Genomic DNA, 7,666 nt, shown 5'->3' with positions numbered 1-7,666 from the left:
CTAGAGAACATGGGAAAGCATGCTTACAGGTGAAGGGTGAGATAGATGCTCATGTGGTGGTCGGTCCTTATTTGCGTTTTGTGAGAAGTAACTTACAGTGATACCAGTCAGCCTGGTTTTGTGACCTTCCATAAGGTATTCCATAAGATGTAATATGAATCCAGGTAAAAGAAAGTGGATAGTTGGGTTCACTCAGGGCCAGAGCGTTTTGGGTTTTATTTTGTTTTGGCAAGGGAGTTGGAAGTCGACGATATTTGCGAAGGAGTAGCAAATCAAGATTGTACTCGCTTTGGAAGCACATACACTAAAATTGGAACGACACAGAGAAGACTAGCATGGCCCCTGCACAAATCAAGAGTGTAAACCTAAATCTATCTACATTTTATCCAGCCCCACTGCATTGCCACTAAGAATTATTGGATTACTCTGAGTGAGCAAAAATTTAATAATGATGCATCAAACCATAATTCTGTAAGATTAAAACAAGAAGAAAAAATATTTAAAAAGAGGGAACTAAAATAGCTACCTAGCTAGTTACTCATAATATAATAATATGCTGTGATTGGGGAAGTAGTAGAAAGTCTTCTAATTTACAACAGTATGTTTGAATGTACTTACACTTGGAGAATTTTCCAGGATTGCTAGTAATATTATGCACCAAGCACATTGCTGAGATTTCCTGTATTTTTTCCAGAGCATTTAACTTTCGAAGTAAACTGCATTTTCCTATACATTTGCTATATTTTCCCTTAAATTCTTTGTTTTCTTAAAACTATTTCACATATCTATTTCATCCTTGCTAATGGACACCAGCAAAGTTACAATTTCATGGACATTAATGTTGATTAAAATAGATTTTCTATCATTTATGTAGGAAAGACATGATACATAATTGCTCATAAAATTTAAGCAGCAATGGTGTGTAAATTGATTCCTTTAAGAGAAATGTGCACTTTTAAGGTCACTATTTCATGCATGCATCATTCATTACCCATGGTGACACTATATTGCCTATTCAAAGTTATCTCAAAGCCAGAAACAAATAAAAAGCTAGGCCTAAGCTGGTGAGAAATGTGGTTTATTAGCATTTTTACAGATTCTTGCAAGTAAAGTTTCCCTAAATGGATCCACATGGGAATGGTTGTGAATAGATAATTTTCTCTACAAATCTTTCATTGTAGAATCAGGGATTATGAATTTCACAGCCACAGACAATGTTAAATTTATTTTATTCCAATCTCAGATACACATATTTATTTCTGAGTTTTATGCAAAATCAGCTACCATATATTATGTGCAAATGTTGGTTCATGCCTATATCTTAATTACAAAGTAGAATGAGAAATCAATTTGTAAAATTTTGGAAAGAGCCTACCTAGTATATACTAGAATTTACTCACATATCAAATTCACTATGATGAAAACCAGGACTTTTTAATAAAATGTACATGTGTCTATCAAAAGCAGTGGCTATAATTTGTAAACCTTAAAATATGTTGACAAGGTAAGTGCTATAAAAATTAAGATCTTCATGTCATTTGACTTTGACAAAGACTTATCAGAATGAGGGAAGGAGCTCAGTCAGTACTGGGATGGACAAAAGCAAGAAACTCTACAGCTGAAACCCAGAGAGACATAATGGGATACAACGTCCCTTCCAAGGTGATTAGTGGAAGCCCAGCAAAGAAAGCAGAGTAAAAACCAACAAATAAGGTGCCAGGAAACAAAAACAGTATGTGATAATTCCTGGAGGGGATCTAAGCCAGGATTCAGTAATTTTTTTACTTAATATATGGTACATGCCTACCAAATGCCAGGCAATCTTTTAGAGGCTTGACGTAGAGGTCCACATGGACCTTACATCATAGTGAAGGGAAGAGATACTAAATATTAAACATAACAAATAAATAACTGTTGGAAAGTATTACACACTATGGGAAAAACAAAACAAAACAAAACAAAACAAAACAAAACAAAACAAACAAACAAAAAACCAAGGTGGGGCAAGAGGGATCAGAGCTGTGAAGTGTGGAATCAGGGTTACAATCAAGTAGGATGATTAGGACCCAGCTAAAAGAGAAGGTGATATCAAGGTGATATTGCCTCCTTTAAGGCAACACCTTGGGGGAGTGAACGGATTAGCCATACAGATACTTGGTGGAAGAGAAAGCTCTCAGTGCAAAGGCTCCAAAGTGGACAATGCCTGACTCACTCATAGGAAAGGGTCAGTGTGTCCGGAGTAAAGTGCATCAAGGAGAGGAATCTGGACACAGGGTCAGAGAGGGACAGGCAGGGCTGTCTCTCTATGGCTATCTTCTTCCCTTTACTGTTTATGTCCCTGTGTGTCTCCTTTCCCCTAGTGTTAAAAGGGAACGGCTTGCACTGGCTACATCACACAGTGAAGGGGAGGGGAAAGAAATAGAAGTCTGATTCTATGGGATAGGTAAGGTAGTAGGACTGTAGGTTAACAGTTACAGGTTCCCTGAGAGAGTGTGAAGAAAAGACAAGGTTCGACAGATTTGGATTAAATCCTGTCTCTATCACTAATGAACTCTCTGACTTAAAAAATATGACTTAACTTTCATGAATCTTGATCTCTTCAGTGATAAAATGAGCATCGTGGCACCATTTTCCTAAAACACCAGGATCAGCTAATGTATGTAAACTGTTAGGCACTGGGCGCAGTTATGAGGTAGGCCTTTGTGATGAGCTGTCTTCTCCTGTCTATTTTGGCTGCTTAGCACTCCTGTCACTGATTCCAGCTCAGACATTACTATCTTTTCTGGAACTGGACTTCTTTTACTAACAAAAAGACTATTGAAACAGTTGTATAGAATAAGCCAGACACACAGAGATAATAAGAAAAAGTATTTAAAAGTTTTTCCCACTACACATTCAAACTTGTTCCATGGTAACTACCCCCCCCCCCCACCCAGTCCCCATTAAATAAATTCTAGACAAAATTCTAGGCTTTTTCTGGTCACTTTTATTACATTCCTGTATCACTTGGGTTAACTACAATGGAAAGGAAGGGCCTGGGGGTCTTGCCAATGTTTTCTTGCCTATGGTGCCCACCCCCCACCCCCCACTACCCCACCTCCCTAACCATTTGGCTGCCTTTGATGGGCAGGAGAGGTGAGTGGCTGGTAAGTTCTTTCTCAGTGGAGATTGTTGTGAGTTGGCATTGGTGTTCTCTGGGTCTGACAACGGTTTAAAACAATTTTTCTCATGGGGTGATTCTGGATTGCAGACACCCTGCAATACTGGCAATGTCCCTCTTGCAGATCCCTTGAAATGAATTACTTTAACTGTTTCAATTAGCCATTTATATGTTATGCCCAGCCCTGCAGCACCCAGTGGTATGGTCCCAACTGCTCTCCACCAGGGTTCCCTCCACCTCCATGTGCCCCTCTTGGACAAGATCTCAGACGGTTTCAGTTTTTGTTGCCTGCTCCAGAGGCCCACTTTTCATTCCAGAGGAAGTGGTCTTGTACCTTTGATCCCAATAAACTCTGGGAATGCAGGCCATCTTCAGTATCTTGCTCAGCTCTCAGAACAGTTAGAATGCTCAAGCTTTAGATTTTTCAGATTTGAGTCCAACACTAATGAGTACATTACTAGAGATCCAAGAGACGCATGGTCTCTTGAAGCACTTTTTTTCTGGGCTTAGAAATAGATGTCAAACGCCTTCACTGTCCTGTAATGAGGGTAGGATGGAATTCACAGCCTGTAGATAACTTCCTCTGGACAAATCGAATATCCAGTGTTCTGGCTTCTATACTTTAAACCCAGACTGGAGTAAGTGAGGAACCTAGGGTCAAAAACCAGTGTTCCACCATCTCCTTTCTAGGTCCTGCATCTTGTTCCACTATCTTCTCAAGAAACAGCATAGTGTATTACAGAATAAAAAGTCCTAATATAAAACATCTTTCCACCTATTCATGCCACAAATATAAACAAGTGTCAAAAAAAAGATCTTAGCTCCAGGAAAGGCTGAGAGACTGCCCAATACAGTATCAAGTGGGAGAATTGCAAATGCATTGTTCCTGTCATATGTATTTAGCATTTGTTTCAAATACTAAAACTATACTGAATCCTCCTTATCAGCATAAGTCATGCCCTTAAGAATAATATACATATGTATAATATTCCAGGTGATATAATTATTTACTTAAAGCATTGATTTTTTTTATATGTTCCAGTGTTTAAGTGCTTGAGAATGAGTCTTTTCCCCACAACTTTTTTTTTTCTTCTGAACAAAGTTTTATGATGACAAGCAGTTTTCAGTTTCAATACTGAATGCAGGTCAACACAAAGAATTTCTGACCTCTCAAGACTTGCTAATGCCAAATATTTTATTTTATTTTTTTTGAGATGGTTGGATTTATAATTATTTTTTAGTATAATTTATTGTCAAATGGGTTTCCATACAACAACCCAGTGCCCATCCCAACAAGTGCCCTCCTCAATGCCCATCACCCACTTTTCCCTCTTCCCCACCCCCCATTAACCCTCAATTTGTTCTCAGTATTTAAGAGTCTCTTAAGGTTTGCCTCTCTCCCTCTCTGTAACTTTTTTTTTCCCCTTCCCCTCCCCCATGGTCTTCTGTTAAGATTCTCAAGATCCATATATGAGTGAAAACATATGGTATCTGTCTTTTTCTGACTGACTTATTTCACTTAGCATAATACTCTCTAGTTCCATCCATATTGCTGCAAATGGCCAGATTTCACTCCCCACAACTTTCAATGTTCTTAGATTCAAAAGAATATTTTCTCTTGAAAATAATTACCAACATAAGCAACCTTTCCTCTACTGAGGACATATTTCATCTATTTTTTGAATGACTAAACACCATGTGGATCCAAATTGAATAAGTGATTTGGGATCAGATGATTTGTGACTACGTGGTGATCAAGCTGGAAAATAACATTTGGGGGGAATTAAAGATATGACACTAAGGTGATGTGACTGGGTTCTCATGTATACCAAAAAGGTTCTAAAAAGAGGCATTACAAATAGTAATAAGGAAAAGAATAGCATCATTGAGGGAGAAGCATTGCCTTTTAAGATAACTGCTTGGTAGAACATAGCACTAATGTAGAAAGAAATTTCTGATAAGATTAATATTATTTATCTTCTAGTTCATATGTAATAAAGAAAAGCTAAAACAGAGATACTTGAATATTACTGGCATTGAAGATTTTTTTTTAATTTTTTTTTCAACGTTTTATTATTTATTTTTGGGACAGAGAGAGACAGAGCATGAACGGGGGAGGGGCAGAGAGAGAGGGAGACACAGAATCGGAACAGGCTCCAGACTCTGAGCCATCTGCCCAGAGCCCGACGCGGGGCTCGAACTCACGGGGCTCGAACTCACGGACCGTGAGATCGTGACCTGGCTGAAGTCGGACGCTTAACCAACTGCGCCACCCAGGCGCCCCGAAGATTTTTTACTTACGGTATTCTCATCTTGATTTTCAATTTGTGCATTTGATTTTACAAAGAAATCCAAATGTGATTCAATTCCTCAGAACTCACATGCTATTTCTTGCTCTCATTTATGGTACTCAAAAGACATGTTATAATTAGATGAAAATTCAGAATATTCAGAAAGTCAGAATTATTTTCTACCCTCCTCCTTTTCTTACAATCTTAAATATATATGTTACTTAGATTAAGTCTATAGAATGTTTTGTGAACATTAAATCCAGAAATAAAGATGAGTGATATTTTTGTTACATGTTAAATATCTACACTAGACACTCTCTTTTAAAGAGTGAGAAATTGGGGCGCCTGGGTGGCTCAGTCGGTTAAGTGTCCGACTTCGGCTCAGGTCATGATCTCACGGTCTGTGAGTTCGAGCCCCGCGTCGGGCTCTGTGCTGACAGCTCAGAGCCTGGAGCCTGTTTCAGATTCTGTGTCTCCCTCTCTGTCTGACCCTCCCCCATTCATGCTCTGTCTCTCTCTGTCTCAAAAATAAATAAACGTTAAAAAATAATAATAAAAGTAAAGAGTGGGAAATTAATTAGTTTGCTTTTAGACAACATTACCAATGTTTTCTTTGTTTTCCCCCAAATGAATAGCAGTGTAATATAACTTAGATGCAACCAATGTGGTGTTACTTAAAAATACTCACTATTGGGGCGCCTGGGTGGCGTAGTCGGTTAAGCGTCCGACTTCAGCCAGGTCACGATCTAGCGGTCCGTGAGTTCGAGCCCCGCGTCGGGCTCTGGGCTGATGGCTCAGAGCCTGGAGCCTGTTTCCGATTATGTGTCTCCTTCTCTCTCTGCCCCTCCCCCGTTCATGCTCTGTCTCTCTCTGTCCCAAAAATAAATAAACGTTGAAAAAAAAAATTAAAAAAAAATACTCACTATTGTTAGTAATGAATACTTCCTAGAAACCAGCCTTACTGTTTATGAAAAGTGTGCTCAAGAAAAACAAGTGAAGTTTTCAACTATTTCAATTGACATGGGCTCTAGTAAATAAATAAACATAAAAGAAATTAAGTATCTTTAGCAGCAAATAAAAAAATTTACCCATCCCTACTATAAAATGGCTATATTTCAGGTTTATCAGACTGAATTTAATTAGTTTGCTTTATGGTCTACATGTTAGAAATTAAATGACTTCCCTTCTGTGAATGTATTTTCCACATAATTTCTAATATTTGAAATATATTACACAAGTTAGTTGAATCTATGACTTCTTATCATAAATTTATGACTAGATTGCTTTAAAATTAATTGACATTGGAAGGAAAAAAATATCCAGGAAGACTGTAATAAAATAAGACACAAATAAGCTTCTCAAAAAGAGCTATTTGATGTTTGTTCATTGTGCATGAAAGAGGGGTAATGGAATTCTCTGAAACTTTTTTTTTTCTCTCTCCCTCCAGGGACTTCTAAAATAGAGAAAATATTTAAAAAGACATTTACTTAAAACAATTTTTACATTGAAAATCTATGAGTCGTCAACATCCATTTCATCCCAGATTATTTTTCTCTCAGCCAGTCATGGTAGTTCCTTTTTTTTATTCCAGCCAACAATTAGTTCAGAAATGGATGTGTGACCCAAATATTGCAGATTAAAAGTAAGGCTAACTGAGCATTCTGGGAAAAGTTTTCTCTCCCTTAATGGAAGCAGTAAGAAGAAATAGTTTACAATTTTCCTCTAGAATATATATCAAAAATGTTGTAACCATCTTTCTACCGTACTGAATATGAAGCCAGATTCACCAAGATTCACAGATCAGATCAAGGAAAGTGGAGGCATAGTTGACATCTCAAATACCAACTCGGGAGGACATACCCTACATCAGACTTCCAATTAAACATAATATTGTACTCATTTGTTTATGTGCTTATTGTCTCCAGCCTCCCGAAACATAAACTCTATGAAGCAAAAACATTGTTTTGTTCATAGTTGTATCTCTGATGCTTAGATCAGTGGCTGGTGCATGGTAGGTACCGATATGTGCCAAATGAATAAGGAAAACACAAACTTTATATGTGTGTGTGTGTGTAATTACACATACATTTTTGCATGGTTATGTGTGTGTATGTATACATGTATTTATGTGGGAATATATTACACACATATAACTTCTATCTGCTTCCACTGAAGACACCCTAATGAAGAAAGAGCACATCTAGTGCCCAGAACT

General features: G+C 37.7%; 1 non-coding gene across 1 annotated transcript; it reads left to right on the top strand.

Annotated features, from left to right (window-relative positions):
* The first annotated feature begins 280 nt into the window (after window positions 1–280).
* Window positions 281–385, top strand: LOC111561538. The gene has a single exon (XR_002744187.1). It is a non-coding gene; the product is annotated as a U6 spliceosomal RNA (small nuclear RNA).
* Window positions 386–7,666: the final 7,281 nt, after the last annotated feature.

Source organism: Felis catus, chromosome B4 (genome assembly GCF_018350175.1).
Source record: "Felis catus isolate Fca126 chromosome B4, F.catus_Fca126_mat1.0, whole genome shotgun sequence".
Classification (NCBI taxonomy): domain Eukaryota; kingdom Metazoa; phylum Chordata; class Mammalia; order Carnivora; family Felidae; genus Felis; species Felis catus.
This window is presented reverse-complemented; position numbering and strand designations above follow the sequence as displayed.